We start from the raw sequence: 18,971 nt of genomic DNA on the forward strand, positions 1-18,971 counted from the left end.
CAAGAATTTCTCCCTGGAGACATTACTAGGGATGGATAGGAACTTTGCTTCAAGTCAGTTTGGATAAGAATTTACCAGCATTTGCTTAATTGTCCATAATCAGGACAAAAGGAACTTGGATAAGACAACTTGAATGTCAGAGGAACCATTATATTTATCCATTAGACCCAGGACTTTGAATGCCTAGCACTTAGATGTATGGGATTGAATCCTTGTTCATTCATCCATTCAACAAGTTCTCACCAACTTTTTCATATTCGGGAGAGAAATAACTTCAGATTTTTAAAAATATTGGATATGAAAGCACAAGAAACTGACACACTTACCCATGACTAGACATCCCCATGTTGTTTATTTCATATCTGTGCAAGGTCCCTTCAGTATATTGCATCACCAGTTAGGGATGCAGGAAGAATCCAATAGAGATGCACCAGGTTTTGATTTCCTGCAGTGGCCCAGAGTTCAAGTTTCTGGTGAGTATACCATCAGTTCCAGGATGCTCACCAGGAATCAAGCCCCATACCCTGCATAGGCAGCACCGTCCTTCCTTGCCCACCAGTGCTGCCAGAGGGAGCAAAACAAATCTTTATTAAGCAATCCCTTAATGCATGATTATTACTTAATGTCAAAGCCTTTATACCTGACACTTTGGTCCATAAATAATTGTTTATTCCTTATTCTTCTTCTTTCCTTATCTGCTCTTACCCTGTAGCTGCTCTTGATGTGGAAGATTGACATTTGCACAAATGGGGCCCCACGAGCATTTGTTGGCTTTTTCTTGGCCTGGCTCACTTTGCAGGACCAGGCAAAGCACAAAAGGAAGTCTTGTGGAGGATGGATTCCCAAAGCTTTGTCCCAACACTGTTACCAATTTAATTCTGCCACTGAAGATTTTAATAGTTTGCTCTGGAAATATCCTAGTGTTTTTACTGGATTTAAGAGTGCAACCAAGAACTTTTGAAAAATAACTGCTTTTCCGTGTCATAAAGTAAACTTAGAAAAGGGAAGTACCTGTCAGTAGGATAAAATATGCCTTGGAATATTAATGGAGCTAATTATCACTGGTCTTTTAAATTCAAGCTAATTAATTAGAGCAGAAAATTATTTGGATGAACAGATTAAAAGCTTATTTGTACAATACAATTTTGCTCACAGGAACACCCCCACAAGTCAGCCTTGTGATGAGAATAATACTCTGTAAAAATTATATCCATGAAGCATTTCTGTGCCAACATCCAGGAGCACAGCAGCATACCTATATCTGGCTTGAAAGCAGAAATATTACCCACATTTCAATTTAACTCAAGAAAGAGATTTGTGCCAAAAAAATTAAAAACCCTCCTATTAGTTAAGAATAAAAGAAATAAAAAGAAGCTTCATGTGTTGATGGTATAAATGGATTTAGACTATTTTTCAACCTATATTTCAATATCAAAGTATCCGACCTTTTAATCTGCAGAATAATTAGCACCATTGTTCCTTTTGTAAGAACTTTTCAAGCAAGTTGCTACAAAGAACCCATTTTATCATTTATATGTTCTGATATATTTATTAATTCATTGATATAAGTGTTTAGAAGCATTTCATCAGATGTACATTATTTTCCTTGGTAGAAAGTTTACTTTATAATATATTATTTATAAGCATTATTTTTAGTAATCTAGAGCACTATTCATTATTCAGTATTATTTTCTAATAACTGCGAAGTTTTCCTTTCACAAACATTAATATATGTTTTCTCCCTTGAAGTACAATGACTAGGAGACAGAGCACAATCCTTTTATTGTAATTTGATCCTTACTGTACACAGAGAATTCTATATGAGAACAGCTTTGTTTGATGGGTGTTTCAGTGAAAATCAAGTAATAATCTTAGACACTCTACTACCTTCTTTTATCATGGCGAGTATATTTGGAAAATAAAAACACAAGGTGAAACTCTCTTTTCTTTTCATATTCTATGGTCTGCTGCATCATGGTGAGATTTTCTTTTCATCCGGCTGTATTGATCAATGTGATCCCCAGACCAAGAATTATGAAATGGCAAAATTTTAAAAGATGCAGCTTAAAAGCCAAATCAAATCAGCACAATGCATAAAAATAAGTCACTACTTAAAATGTAGGATGAACTGATAAGTATTAGTTGGAAGACTTTATAAATTATAATTAACTTTTCACCACCCAGATACATTATGAACGTCCTGAATTAATGATGAAATCTCACAATTTCTGTCCCTCAAAAGATTATGATACTCCTTTCATGAGACTTGGTGAACAAAACAGAAACAGAATACCTACGTAACCATGCATTTACTGTATCTCCTGGATTTTATTTTACTTTCATCTTCATTATTTAAAATCATACAAATACAAATCTGGGAGAAGCCAGTTCATTTATTTATTTGATTTGTTTATTTAGGCATTTATATACTGTTCAATTGGCACTCTCAGAACAGTGTACACAAATCCAATTAAAATAACACACAGTATCAACATTTCATTTAAAAACAGGGACATACACACACACACACAGAAAGAGAGAGAGAGAGATCCCATATCTCTGAAAGAAATATGGCTCCATTCAGACCTTCTCCATCTATTTCTCTGTAGGGTGTGGTGAAGAGTATGTTTCAGCCCAAGGGCTGAATTCAATTCTTGGGGGTTCCATTACTGAATGGAGGCTCTTGGAGGTTCCATTAGTGTAGTGGCAGAGCCAGAGGGAAAGGTGCGGGGTCAAAACCCCAAAATTAGCATATTTTACCATAAAGACTTTATTGTCTGGAACTAAGTCTCAGCAGATGAATTTCAACCTTTTAGAATGTGAAAAAAGCTTGAAAACTACCAAAGAAGTGGCAGTCAGAGGAAAGGGGCTGGAACTAGAAGAAAGGCACATGGCAACCCAGGAAACTTGACCTTAAAAATCTGATTTGAGGTTCTCCACAACTATTATAGGGAGTCCCAGCTGAATTGAAACCCTATGTGCATATGGTTGTAAGGGCTCCATAGTACCTGCTCAGTTGTAGCTCTGTCAACCAAGAATGGCATTCAAGGCATGTTACAGGTATAATTAAAATTGATTAAAGCAATGGCTATCTTAACATACAATATAAGCATAACAATTGGAGATATTTTTTAAAAAAATAGCACTAATCCAACAGACCCCATACAGTCCTAAGGGTCTTTGCTAGAGTTCCTAGCAAGCACACCTAGCAAGCAGTGTTTGTGGGGCATTCAGCAGGAATTGAACCCCATCCACTGCACAAACAGCATCTTTCCCTCTCATCAGGTGCAACTGCCATTTGGGTAGTTACACCCAATGCTGAATAAGGCTTGTCATGAGGAGAAAGGAAAGGAGCCCCAAGTGCTTGATAACAGTGCTGGTTTCCTGCATCAAGTACAGTGACTGTTCGGGTGTGCAGTGCCTGATGTGGAACAAGCCTGTCAGTTATGCAGCTGGGGATCCACAAGCATCCACAGGCTTCCTCTCAGCTCAGCTTGCTTTGGAATACTTGGCCAAGCACAAGAGGAACCCTAGGAATGCTTGGATGGGTGCAATATTAGCTCATGGATTCATTTGAAAGTGTGACATAGGCAAGTTTGCATTGAAATGGGAACTGAGTTTATTTCTTCCCATCCCTAATATCAGTTCAGCATAGAATCAAAGTTTTATATTCTTTTTTTGGTCGAAAAGCTATTAGAAGTGCCATGTCTACCAACATGCTGAACTCTGTGATGGAGTGCAAGAATTGTCACTTAAAGTCTGGGACAGAGCTAAGCTGAAAGTTGTGATACATTTTATGGAGTACAATATTCAAGGTCAAAGAAAATGGAATGGAGAAAAAGCCATACATTGAAGGCTGCAGAAATGCACAATATTTGGAGGAGGAAGCAGAAAACCTACCTTGAACATTTTGTTTGTTTCGCCAGTGCATTTATATCCTACCATTTAGGATACAGCCTTCACAAGTGTGCTTATAACTCTGTACCATTTTGAAAATTAGCATTTCTGCTCATTTCCAATTGTTTCAGGAATCATTACCTTCCTGTAGCACTAGCAGTGAGTCCCACTAGCATGCTATCCTATTCCATTATGTAAATAAGTGTTTCTTCTCAGTTCCAGGATTGTTTTGGGAAGTGCTAGTTCCCGTTGTTTTAAATATTGAGTCGATGGATGCAACTAAATCCACAATTGCCTCCCTAGTTTGAAGTGACCGAGAGATACATATGCTATTTACTTATTTAATGTCTGTTGCAATGACCAAAGAACATAGTGTGCAAGGCAGTCTGCATTTCCCAGAGAAATAATAAATTACCTAGACATTCTTCTAGAGAAAGCACAACCAATACAGTCCTTTGAGCCTCTGTTTTTAATGAAATGGATGCTCTTATAACATTATGACTCCTTTCCATCACTGGTACAGGTGCCCAATAAATCCCTGCAGCAGGACAAAATAATTCTTCCTTCATTGTCCACAAAACTGGGCTGAAATATGTTTGGTTTGTGCCAATGCAAGACTGGTGGTTGCTATAGATGGCCTTATTTATTCTCACTGAGCTTGGTCAGTGGTGATGCAATGTGTGTAAGTCAAGGTTTTGCCCTCCTTTCATTACCCGGTTTCATCTGTCAGTGTCAGGGGTAGGAAATCCATGCTAAGCATCAAGCACCATTTAGCCATGGACATCATTCAGCAAGATCAATTATTATAATATTTACTTTAAACTGCACAGGTTGGCTCCTGGAGAATAAGACATCTATCTTTATCAGTTGCATATCTTTAATAACGAAACTGCTAACTGAAACTGTGCTGGCGTGGCTAGCCACACTTTGGATTTTGTTGAAGAAATAACTTTTAATTTTAATCTGGACATATCTCAAATTATCTTCATTGCTCCCATCCAAGAATGAATACAATCTTGCTTTAGAAATCCAGTGGTTAACTCCTTGCTGAATAACTGGTAATATCTACCAGCCAGTAAGTGAAAGGTGACAATACTCATTCACTGGAAGCTTGGGGGGGGGGGAATGACATTTATAGAAGGCATTCATGGTATCCTTCCTCTCTCTGTGTTAAGCATGGCTTCTGTTAGCTTTGCGTATACATTCATTTGGGTGCATTATTTAAAAAATGCTGGAACTGAAGCAAAAGAATGTTCCATATGCTAGCTATAGCTGCTGCTGCTGTTTCATCATCATCAATTAATTTTCTTCCATTGCCTTCACGCTTTTGTCTCCCTTTGTATTTCTCCCACTCATTGGCTTCTTTCCACCTCTCTGTAGGCTTCATATGCAATGTCAGTGAGCTTGCTGTTTTTAATAATTTACACAAATTGACAACAGTCATAATCACTTTTTAAGTGTTATCAAGAATAGTTGCCATGAAGAATCTTAATATATGAGATGAGGAAGAGAAGGTGGTGGTTCTTATTATACACACACAACATCTACACCCATATCACAGGTTTACATGCAAGATCCTCACCCTTGCTCCCTCCTCCTTCCCTCTGCTTTCCTCTATTAAAGATGGTGAGGTGCAGATGAAAGCATGAATTTAAACATTAAATCTCACAACTGGGAAAGAACAAACTTTAAAAAGCAATAATAGTAAAGCTGCTAATGTGGAATGATTCATATAACAAACCCAGTAATCCATGACATTTTACATTATGCTTTAGCCCTTTATGGACATGCCACCTCCCTTAGTGTTCTGAAAGGTCCCTCAACCATATGGAACATACTTTTGGAGATGTAAAGGGCTACAGAAAGAGAAAGAATTCCTGAAAATTGCCTTCCCTCAGATGCCAGGCTTTGGACTATCTCATGGGCTAAGACTAACTGCACTGCAATTTGCTGTTTTAAAAGCACTTTATTAGGTCCAGAAGATAATTTGAATTGAAGAGGTATGATACTGCTCCATCTTGCTATCTCCTTGGAGGAAAAGTTGGATATGTGTATTACATACATAAGGTATCTTCCTTTTTATTATTCAGTGGTGACACAGAAACAAGGAACTCACTGACGAATAACCCAAAACCTACCTTGTGAGCTTCAATGGTGCTGTTTCTGATCTATAGAAAGGTTTGCAGGCCACCAAACAGTGGAGATGAACTACAGGAAAAGAAGTTACTGGTTTGATTTTGGGGGCTCATTCACATATTAGCATATTATTCTGGTCCTGATGCTGTAATATGCTTTGAAGGGTTTGATGCTGTAATGTGCTTTGAAGGATCATTCTGAAACATGAAGGGTTTCAGAATGATCAAGTGGAGAAGGACACCACTTGTATCTCCTACATTTTAACCTAAAATAATAGGACATATAGGAAAAAGTGAAAACTGGGTTGAAATCTCATTTGTGCCATAAAATATTAGTTTTCTTGGGTCTGGCCTTTTTTAATATGAAGGCTGAAAACTACTCAAAAGCTGAGCTTCTCGAGTACCTTAAATCCAAGGTTATGGTTCAAAGTATGGTGTGTTACTATATATCAGGAAGTAATTTGGAAAGTTGCCTTTGACATTTAAAGCTTACATTCCAATATGAAAGCTCTGTTTCCAGGGCTTTGCACATAAAATTATGAGGAACTTTAATGCCAGCTAGAAGCTTTGAAACCCTCTCTTAGAATTTAATACTTATGAACTGATTGCCTCAGAGACATAAATTTGGTATCAATAGACACTCAACAGCTGGGGAAACACTCACCTGGAAACTTCAACAGCAAGAGGGATTTATCATTTGCTAGAGCAGAAGCCATGATGGCAGTGGCAGCAGCGGCAGCGGCAGCAGCTAGCCATTAAATAAATGTCTATTACCTCAAATTCAAAACAGGCATAGTTAACTGTTCTTTAACTCGCAAAACTAATAGATTTGCTGGCATCCCTCCTTACTATTTGAAACATTCCAGATACAGTACAGGAAATTCCAGATAACTACTTAAAAGCTGAGTCATGACTAGTAAAATAGAAATTCAGTTATGTCAAGGATCAAGAATAATCTCCTTCCTTTTAAAAGGATGCTATCAATGTAACTTTCCTGTTTGGGTGATGAGACCTGCATCTGTCTAAGTATGATGGTGGGTAGATTTGGGGCAGGAAGAAAGAGTGCTTATCTTTTTTAATGTCATTGATTCTTATCTTCAAAGGTCCCTCACTGAGGTTGCTTTCCTGAAGCTGTAGTCTCTTATCCTATCCATGAAAACAGCAAGAAATTTATTTAAAAAAACAAAGTATAATTGGACAGAAGGGTTTATATACAGAAAAGAATCAGGACTATAAAGTACTGGAAGTTCTAGGGTTCCTTGAAAGTGCTCCCAGACCTGCACTGATGCTATGACAGATATACAGGGAACTTTATCATGTCTAGTTCTCTCCATCATCCCTTGCCTTTCAAAGGGAAAAGAGTCTATGCAGATCTTCACCTGCAAGGCTAGTGATACTAAAGTAAAAAGGGGACACTGAGTTCATTGTCTTTCTATTCTCAAGATTCAAAATATCTTAACTGGACTCACTAACATGCTTTATCTGCTCCCTTTATACCTACAATCTATCTGGATAAAGGGTGATAAAAGGGTAGTTGATATTAAAAGGTTGGAGTTTGCAAAGTGAATTCTTACTAACATAAAGGCTATAAATACAGAACCAGGGAACGGTGGTGATTTGATACTGACTGACTGAAGGATGTAAAAACTTATGCATGCCTTTGGTTATGTGATGTCCTGAGACAGCCTATTCTCATTCCTTCCAAGACAGGACAAAAAGCTTCCCAAATAAAGTATCTATTTCTGTCTCTCAGGTTAAAACTGCGCAGCTTGGTCAGCTTTGTGATACAAAAGATGAGTATTGCAGAAGCCAATAACAAAAGACTCAAATTAGGGAAATAGACCTTAATGATACAAAGTAGTTTTCAAATTAAATACCTCTCCTCCCTTCCAAATGAAAAGAGCTGACTCCACCTTCAAGGTGGATCCTGCTGTTTATGGCCTTGTCAGCTGGGATGTCTGATGTTTCTTAATTGGTCTGCTCTCCTAACCTGATGCTGTATGATCAGACATATGAAGTCTGCCACAACCCCTCTCAGTTTGCTCTCTAGAATTCTCACCTCTCCATACTTGAAAATGTCTTCTTCTCAGTGACTGCCTGCATCTATCCACCTTGACATTTCAGCTGCAAATTTCAGCCCTGTATTTCCTTTCACTTCTAGGTCAGAATATGAGTCAATGACCATTGAAGGCTGTTTTAAGGGAGGAATGGGCCCAATGCCCACATCATTCTGAAACTTATCATAATACCAAACCCTAATCATATCCCTTCAGTCACTGTTTAACCTGCATACCAGTTTCTATGGTTATCAGCTGGGGAAATTACACTTTTTCCACTGGGTCTCAAGCACTTATAGTGAAGCGAGGGACAAACAATCCCTCCAAACTGAAAAAATCCCTTTAAAGAAATTAGGCAAAATGGCTCTGCAAAGATGACAACCATTCCTCAGCTAGCCACCAGGAAATCACTTCGAAATCACCCTATCAATAGTAGCCAGCAAAGAAGAAGGAACACACTTTTTACCCATAGAAAACAGAAAAGTTACATAGCAGACAGTAGTATTTAAGGTGATCAAGAGCAATCAAGCACCCAACAAGTAATTAGCATAAACAATGGGTACCTTCCCATTTCATAGAAGGAAACACAAGGTAAAGAATATTAGAGTCATTGAACTCCATCTCCTTCTCTTAGCTTCTATCTGTCTTTAAGGATATTAGGCAGAAGGATCTTCACTCCTTTAGAAATATGGTGTGAGATTGGGATTCAGTAGGGATATTTACCACCTATCTAACATTAGATTATTAGTTTTGTACCTGCTTTATATTTTCTTTGGAATAAACTTTCCTTTGCTTTTTAAGTGTGTTGTGAGTCTGTGTGAATGTAAGAATAGGGTGTGTTCTCTCTGCAGTGCACATTGGGCCCCAGCAAAAGATCCTAAATTTCTTAAGATAAGGGGAAGACAAGCTCCTCCTTGTGGGGTATATTGTTTCTTGAGATTACTCAGTGCAACAACACAATGTAGCCTCAAAGAGGCAACACAAAAGAAACATTGCATGACAACAGCGCTTATGCAGAGAGTATTTCTTTACAGATAGTATTAACATTTGGGACAGGGCTAGCAGGCATGGGCCTGTCTCTCCATATATATTCAGTGAACACATAGGGAATTGTCAGGGCATGTCTAGAATGATAAATTAGAAGAAAGTTCTGGGTTCAAATGCCTGCTCAGATCAGAAGTGAACCGGGTGGTCTCAGAAATGTATTCATCACTACTTAATCAAACTCACATTTTTGTTGTAGGGACAGAAAGGTTTTATTTATGCATGATATCTATAGGATTGGTATAACTAGAAATAAATGTAAAAATGGTCCAGTCATTGCTCTTAAAACTAATGCAACATATTCCACCCAATGAAAAATATTCTCTTCTAAACCATCTGATGCTACTGACCTGTGAATTCACAAGAAAGAAATTGATTATACAAATATGAAATAAAATGCTGGAATCAAATCGTATTACTGCATGCAACTTTGCTAAGTATACATGACATCCATTTTATTTTATGAATCTCAGTGGAACGCAGGGCACTGTAAACAGATTTGGTATCAGCAGCAAATCTCTTTTCAAGTGCTGCACAACCAGAACTTTGCATAATATCCATACAGCCCTTCAAGCCCATAGATTCAGATAATTGTGTTCAGCTCCCAAAATAGCAGTGCTGATCAGACAAATCTCCTGGCATGTTCCTTTCTCCCTTTCCTAGTGTATAATTCCCCCACAGCTAACTGCTCCCCAAAGACACATGATGATAACAACGTACAATCTTAATAAAGATAATAGCCTCTGGTATCAATGTGGAAAACACTGTGCTTCTACCTAGGCTTTATGTTTATGTGTTCAGGTTTCTTCTGAACATTGAAGATGGTGCTGACAGTCTTAAATACCTGCCCATATTCAAAATGAAGAAGAAGCAGGAGGAGGAGGATTTGTGCAAGACAGAAGGAGGCCAGTCATATAGTGTTTGTTTCATTCCTGATTATTTTATTGCTTAGTTATTATAAAAAAGGTGTTCTCCTCCCAGCAATAACTTTAAGCTGCTGCAGGACTCTTTGGGAAACATGACCTATAAAGGGATATTAGAGCAGGCTCACATCTCTTCTGGCCACTTCATTCGGTTGTTGTGCCCCAGTCATGTACACAAGGTGTATTATAAAGTGATGTTCTTTGGTTCTGCAATAAAGTAAATTCCCCCAGTGACTTTCAACATGATTGCTGGATTGGCAGCTTGCCATCTGGAAAACTGACATTTGGTTCCCCAGGGACTACTGAACAGCATTGCTCTGATAGCATTAGTTGCAAAAGGAAATGGAAAAGGGAGTGGTATGCTTGCTGAGCACACAGGAAAGAGACACAGAGGCTCTTATTATCAGCATAACAGAATACTTTAATATCTTTTAGCAAAGAGTCGCCTTGGAATGCAAAGCAGACTGGCACTTCTAACTAGAATGCCAATTTCTGACCACATGTCTAGGGAAGAGTTTGAAGAGATATTACAGAGAGGCAAGTCTTGTTTTGAAGGACTGTAGGAGGTGATTAGAAATAGTGATGGATTAATGGACCCTGGAAAGATCAGTATCAGCCTCTATGATAAGCCACAACATCTTGTGTAAGGCAAACTGAAAAATATGTATTCTTCCCAAACAGTGAAGAGAGACAAAACTAATTTGGAAAGGATTTAGCTTTAATAGTCATTAGAACACTATATTTCTGTGATGAAGTATTCATAACTACTGCTTACAGAGATGAACACATTTCAGTAACACTGGAAGTGGGATTTTTATACCTCTTTCATGGTGAAATGCACATACTTCACATGTACTTGGAACTTCTCTATATTGTTGCAGGAGAAATCCACAATTTTCCCTTCACATGATGCAAGGCACTTGTGCTTCTACTTTCTCCAGCTTCTTTGCATTGTGAAATCACAATAATTCCTTGTATTATATCCCACAGCAGGGCAGGAAAAGAGTGTCTATGTGTACATTGCAAGCAGCGATAGCATTATTAAGCTGCCCCCATGAGTCACACGATTACATCAGTCTTCATTGTGAGACAGATTGGTGTTCCAGTTTTATTTTCCCAATAAATAAAGAGCGCCATAGCACTTTTGAGATTTGCAGCTCCTGCGGTTTTCCTGCTGCAGAACTAACAAGGCCAGCTGGTGGGCAGACTCACTTTACTTTTCATTGCTGAGAGTAATTAGAGGTGAAGGGAATAGTCCATTTTATTAGATAGGAAGATGACTACCTTATCATTTTTGTCTTCTACAGCCCCTCCCAAGTGAATGGATTAAAAACTGAATAACTCAACTAGAAAGATGGTCATGGGGCAGGTCTGTAAGAGCTTGTAGCAATTAGTGGGTGAGAAAGTCATCGGGCAAGACTATGAGGCCTATGAGAAATCAACCTCTGAGATGCAGAGGACAGAGCCCATGAGAAAAAAGCGATACCTGGCAGATTGGGGAGAGAGAACTAAAAGGGTAGTTCAGGGATGGGAAAGGCCTTGAAATGACTCCAGATAAAAGTGAAAGAAGAATGTGCAAAAACAGCACTGCAGCTGAATATTAAAAAGCAAAAATCATGTCCACAAACTAATTATAGAAGACTTATTTTATATTGTTAATTCATTTTATATTTTTAGTGTATTATATTTTAATCGATGTTTTGTGAGCCGCCCCGAGGCTTCGGCGAATGGGGCGGCATAGAAATTTTCTAAATAATAAATAAATAAATACTGTTAATAATGAAAAAAATAAAATTGTGAAAGATTTCACATACCTCAGAGTTATCCATTGAAAACATCGGCTGGTCTATCAGCTATGTCCCTACTTGGACGAGAGGATCCTTGCTACGTATATTCATGTTCCAGCAACCTCGCACCTGGATTACTGCAATGCGTTCTATGTAGGGCTGTGTTTGAAAATGGTCCAGACACTGCAGCTTGTCTAAAATCAGGCAGCACATTTCCTGATGAAGACTGGCACTCATAAGCACATCATGTCAGTCCTACGCAGGCTACATCGGCTGCCAGTTGCCATCTGGGCCCAGTTCAAAGTGCTCACAATCACATATGGAGCCCTAAATGGCTATCTCCGTATGTACCAACTGGATCACTGCAGTCATCATCTGAGGCCCTCCTCTGTATTCCTCCCTCTAATGACGTAAAGGGTGAGATGGCAAGAAAAAGATCGTTTTCCATAATATGACCACAACTGTGGAATTTACTCCGACTCGAAATCCAGTTTGTGTCTTCTTGTTATTCCTTTAGATGCCAACTAAAAACTTTTTTTGGTTCCAAAATTATTTTGATGAGTGAATTGTTTGGTTTTAATGGTTTTTATTGTCCTTCACTGCTTCTATATTATGATTTTAATGCCATGAATTTTATCTTGTTTAATTATATTGATTTTATTCTAGTTTCTTTTAAGGTAGCTTTAATTGGCTCAATTTATAGAATATTAATTTTATATCCTGCCTCTCATATCATGTTACCTCATTTTATTTTATTGCATTATTAGTTTCTTATTTTTATCTTATTACTGATATTTATTGCTTCTCAATATTTTCACTTGAATTGTTAAATTGCCATGCTGTGTCAGTTGCTCTGTATGTGTTGTGAGCTGCCTTGAGAGCATTATGGCTAATGGGATGGCATACAAATAAAGCAAATAAATAAAGGAAGAATGAAGCCAAGAAATATGAAGCAATCTGAGACTTGGAAGGCAGCAAGGAAGGAACTAGAAAAGATCATTAAGTGTTAGGACATTTTACTGGAGATTAAGGCCAAGATCATCTAAACTATTATATTCCTAATCACAATGCATGAGCATGAAAGCTGGACAGTGAAGAAAGCTGACAGGAAAAATATTGATATATTCAAAACATGGTGCTGGAGGAGAGCTTTGCAAATACCTTGGAATGACAGAAAAACAAGCAAGAGAGTCCTAGAAATAAAAATGACAAAACTGAGGCAGTCATTCTCAGGACACATCATGAGAAGTCAAGAATTAATCATGTTAAGGAAAGTTGATGGTAGAAGACAAAAGGGAAGACCGAATATAAGATGGATTGAATTCATAAAGGAAACCACAGCCACAAACTTGGAAAAACTGAATGGAGCTGTCATGGGCAGGACGTTTTGGAGGGCTTTCATTGATAGGGTTGCTACAAGTCACAGACAACTTGACAGCAAATAACAACAACAAAAGGACCAATAGACCCTTGCTGCTGCTACTGTATTACTAAATTTCAGGACAGCAAACAAACAATTTCTAAAGAGTGCTACAATATTCTACATTACCAAATTTAGTTGGCAAACAAACTGAGTTTGGTATAGCAACACTGTACAGCATTTTTCCACCAAATGTCAATGACAAATCAGCTTTTCTTCTGTTGATGCAGCTGCTAAATTCTGTGGGGTGCTAAATAAGTACTAAAACTGGATGGCCATAGGATAGAACAAATAGTAAAAGCACAAAATAGCCTCCTTCTTTGGTCATGGCCCCATACGATGAGAGTATAGTCCTTTCTCTGAGACCTCAAGAAGGATGCTAAAGCAGTGATGTTTCAGACCAAAGCTATGTTTGGCCTGATGCTTGGGATCAAACAATCCAAGCCTCCAGCCACAGCTGTAAAGTCCAGACATAGTGGAGCTTATTCAAAGAAAGCAAGAACTGAATAGATCAGAGCTTCTAGATAGATTTGTACCTTCCAGAGCTTCTCCACTTCCATTATTGTGCTGAGGAATGACCTTAACAGTTCCTTACCAAATGCCTAACATGCATTTTACTACAGCTATAAATCATAAAGTTAAAAGGGATAGATTTCATGGGGGGTATGCAAAGTTCCAAATAAAACTTAGGCCAGTATACAGTTAACTTTATACTTTTCTAATGGGGGGGGGAGGGGCAGGGAGGAGGGAATTCCTTCAAATTCAGTTTTTAGTAGATCATTAGCATTTTGGACTGGTTGACTGCACCACATGATCATTTGTCAAGCTTCCCTCATTAAGCCATTATAAGAAACATCAAATATTTCCCATTATCAGCACATATTGTAGCAAGGCAGGATTCAGGATGAGTTCTTAAGTAGTGTGCTTATCTCAGTTGCTCAAAATGCTTCACATATGTCCTGCCCCACTTTAAGCTTTCAGAACTACCAGTGATTTGTAACAATACGATAGACAGTCCACACTGAGAAAGTTTATGGAAAAAATAGTAGGAACTCTATTAAAAGACAAATGCATATTTATAAGTTATTGGGCATGCATTTACAGCTTCATTTTTCCTTTAGCCTTCTTATTTGGGTGCTTATTTTTCCAAACTGCATTCAGTTCACTGCTATTACCATGAAGTGTTACACAAGTGTGTACTGCTATTTCTGTCTTTTCTGATGTGATACAGTATCTGTTGTGGGTGAGTCTCTCACTTTCTCTCTGTCAGGCTCCTTCCATTTCCAGCAGATCATAGTAAGAAGCTTCTAATCTAATCATTGTTATGTTAAAGCTGACCCACCAAGACTGGTTTTCAGACACAATGAGAACAATAAAAAGGTCATTAGCAAGAGGCTTCCACCTTAAATTTAAAAACTTCTAATTGTGGTTAGTTCTTGTGCCAAATTCCAGTTGGAGTTGATTCCAAATTTAATTCCCCTCTTTGCTTCCCTATCAAATGGAGTTGGCCCTATCCTCCAGGAGGTTCATGCTATTTGAGGGCCAGAAAGCAGAAATGATGGAAATTAATATTTGGTCCTCTTGTTTTACTTGATGTTGGAACACTGGGCTGAGAAAGGTGTACCCAACTCCTCTGAATCTCTCACTCCCACAGCATCTCTTCCCAAACCAGAGACAATCTGGTTCTGATCATCCACTTAGTTTATTCTAAGGTCATTAATGCTGGCAATTCAGCTAACAATTCTAACCTTGTCTTTTCTGAAATATCTGCCTTGGAGTACTATAGTTTGGGAGCGGTGAGCTCTAGAAATATATATTTTTAGTACAGTATGAGGTTGCCTTTTGGATGGATCCAAAGCTGAGCCCTACTGATTTCAACCCATGTCAATTGGACTGCTATAGGCTTAACTTTGGGTAGTTTTCCCCTTCCCCAAAAAAAGTAAGACTGCAAGTATTGAACAACTCGATAAGTATTTGTTTCAACTCTACATTTCCTCCACATAAAGAAGTTGGAAATCACACCACAGAAACTTCCAATAGTCACATCACCTTAGCAAGTGACTTCTATGAACCCATTTCTTTTGAAGGACATTTCTGAAGATGTGCTGAGACTCATTATATTTCATGACATTTCAGCACCAAGACAGCTGAGGTGCAACCCCACCTGAGGGAAACCTTGGTACCACACCTGGGACAGACAGAAGAACTGAACTAATGAGCAATACAGCCACCTCTACAACAGCACTGGCCTTCTAGTGTGTCAGTCAGTTCCTGCTAACTCCACTTCTGCTTTCAGAGACACAGTTCTGGCACATCCGTGCTAATCAGTTTCTGAACCCACTGGCCTTTGCTTCAGTAAACACTAACCTCAAAAACAGACAAGGTGCCACAAGGAAATTGTTGTTACCATAGGGATGGAGCACTCTGAAGGAAAAGATGCAACCAGGACTAGACCAAATATATTAGACATTTTAGTCAGGGTGTTGCTGTAGGCCTGATTATAGTAAAGATACATGCTTTACAAAAGAGTAAACTTTTATTCTTCCGTAAAAGAGTGGTATCCAAATCAAAGCAAGGTGTTAATTTCTCATTTCACAGTGTTTTACTACTGGCAAAATATCTGCAAATAGAGAGAGTTCACAAGCAAGAATTTTTAGTTATTCCAGCACTGAACATAAGCAATGAAATATGATATTAACACTTCTTCAAGAAGTATTTTAAAGAAAGAATAAATCAGTAAATGCTGAAGATATTGACAAATATGAAAGAATTGATCAAGATAACTGATACTTAGTTCTGCCATTATACACATTGATCTTCTATAGATTTATATAGAACTGGTACTTTTGATTCCCTTTCTAAAATTAGACTGCTGTACTAGCCATAGTGGCACATACACATGTGTGGGAAATTTGCCTTGGGCTTCCCTCAAAGCAAGGAAAATCCACATTTAAGTTCTCATTCATAAATAATTGTGATTATAACTTAAAAGCGGACAGGAAGCTTGTAATCAGGAACAGGAGTGAAGTGGAGCTAGCTTTGAAGTGCAAATCAACCTTGAACCTCGATGATTCTGCCTGATTTTGACCTTGTCTTCCAAATGATATAGTTTGGAAGGAGGGAAGGAGAAAGGGAGGGAAGGAAGGAAAGGAAGAGAACAAAATGCCAGTTTGTTCAGTCTTCTCCATTGAGGGGGCAGGGAGAACCATGCTATTTGTGGTTGGGATCAATATGTATCGTTATATAGTAATGTTATAGAATCATAGACTAGTGGAGTTGGAAGGGCCATGAAGGTCATCGGGTCCAACCCCCTGATGTTGCAGGACACCATGTTACACCATCCTATTGGGATGTTCAGTTTCTTTTTGAATGTCTTTAGTGTGGGGGAGCCCATCACCTCTCTAGGCTGCTGGTTCCACTGTCATATTGCTCTGATAGTGAGGAAGCTTTTGTCAAATAGCAAAATGTGTCCAGGATAAATAAATAAATAAATAAATAAATGTCTTATGACATTGTTCTTTCTCCATATATTCCTACCCACCCACTAGATCTTCCTCTGAAGTCCTCCTCTGAATAAGTCCCTAGTGAGCTTAAGGGGAAAGAGCTAGGAGGAAAAAATTCTCTGTAGTGGTGCCCAGACTTTGGAACGTGTTCCCCAAGGCCCTAGACAACTTTGCTGTCTTTTTAGGCCCCAGGTAAAATGTTTTTTAAAAATTCTGGCAAGCATTTAGATTATTTAATTTGTATGTTGCTGATGATCATTTATTTAATTTTTATTGCTTTTTTGGTTATATTTGGATATGTTTTGTGTTTGGTTTTATATATATTATGTTGAGATGCATTTAAATGTTTTACTTGTATTGCTTTTATCTATTTTATTGATTGTATTTTATATGCTGGTTCAGCATTTGTAAGCCACCCAGTGAATCCTCCAGTTAAGGGGCAGCAGAGAAGTAAAATGAAATAAACAAAATAAAATGAATATAATGAAGAAAGGGGTGTTTTTTGGATTTATCATGTTTGGTGTGACATGATAATAAAGACTTGAGTCCATTGTTAGCTACAAACTCCTCTGAGTGTGCTACTTAGCTCAGTATGTCTTGTGTCTCCCTGCTCCCCAAAAACACTGCCCCCCCCCACTCCACCCTCCCTCTCCAAGTGGTGCCAAGGACCTTGTCATTATTTTCTGGTAGTGATTTCCTCCCTGTGAGACTGTATCTGCCTTGCATATTTTAGAGCTGATTGTGCACGCCTGCTTCTGTGCATGTGTCTGCATTCTTCTTGATAAAATCAAGTGTAAATTTAACAGCAAAGCACAGTAACCTTGTAATTGAGCTATTATGCATGTGTGCTTAAATCAAGTAATTGCATTGTCTTGTTGCTCTCCCTTCTCTTCCCTTATCTTATTCCCTCCCTGTTCCTTGTTGCTATAATTTATCAGCCCTTCCTGAAATGCTGGCAGTGAGGAATGGGGCCATACCCAGTTCATATTAGCTCTTGAAATTGGTATGCATATTTTTGGACACTATAAAAATAACTGTTCCCAAATGGCATTGTTTACACAGATGAGAAAGAGCAAACAAAGAAAATCTCCCAAAGAAATGCAAGTGGAAAGAAACTATTGATCAAGTCATGTGGAGAGCCGTACAAAGGAGAGGGATTCGCTTTGGGATTTTGCCATGAGACCAAGAAAAGGATAACTTTTTCCAGAAAATAATTGTATCATCTGTGCTAATACATTCAACTCAATGGGTGTTCTTCCAACAGACCCTCTTCTTGATCTTTCAACCTGTGTCATAAGCTCCCAAGGAACGCCATCTATTCTTCAACCTATACTTCTAAGCATTGATAGCTATCCTGCTTCTACTAAGAATGTGTAGTGCTATTTCAGATAGTGACCTGTGTCCTACTTGTTGTATCTACTGATGGATCAGAACTCTCTTATTATCACCAGCAGCCAACAGCAGGACTTGTCAGTAAAGTGGGACAGACTGTGTGTATCTGAGCTACCATCACACAGCCCTATTATTTGTCCAATGACAGTGTCTTCTTTGCAATAAATGTTTCAAAAATGACATTTGAGATGATGGGGAAGAAAACTCTTCAGTAAGAGACTCTAGCTCAAAGTGTCTCCAGAGCCACAATGCTGTCAGTCAAACATGGATATTTGCAAAGATGTCAGAATAAAAAGACCACCAAAAAAAAAAGAAAAAAAAAGAAAAAAAATCTAATCTATTAGCAAGTCATGAAAGTCTTGTGAAAACACAAGGAAAACTGTATAAAGAAAGCTTCATATTTAAGCTGCCAAGAAGTATAAGTGTATCCTATTCACTACCACTACAACACACACACACAACACACACCACACCATAGAGGTGAGGCTGGCATTTTTTTTCAAAAACTAAAAATGGTTACTAAGCAATAAATCATGACCAATTGGGACTTTTTCTTTGCATTTTTAACTTAGCTGCTGCTTTCAGCTGTCATAAATGTGTTCTCATGTTTGTTTTACTAATGCTTGAAGCAACACCATTTTTGGTGAAACTTGGTGTAAATGTAGTAAATATACAAATTAATATATCCAGTTCTCTAGCCCCATCATACCTTTGGCTTGTGTTTTATAAGCAAAAAGCAACTGCACAACACCATGTTTCAAAACAAGTTTGAAAGGCAGGCACACTGTGCCTAAATCATGGCTTAATTTACAG

The sequence above is a fragment of the Varanus komodoensis genome, unplaced genomic scaffold (genome assembly GCF_004798865.1).
Source record: "Varanus komodoensis strain SLA01 unplaced genomic scaffold, ASM479886v1 scaffold14_1, whole genome shotgun sequence".
Classification (NCBI taxonomy): Eukaryota; Metazoa; Chordata; class Lepidosauria; order Squamata; family Varanidae; genus Varanus; species Varanus komodoensis.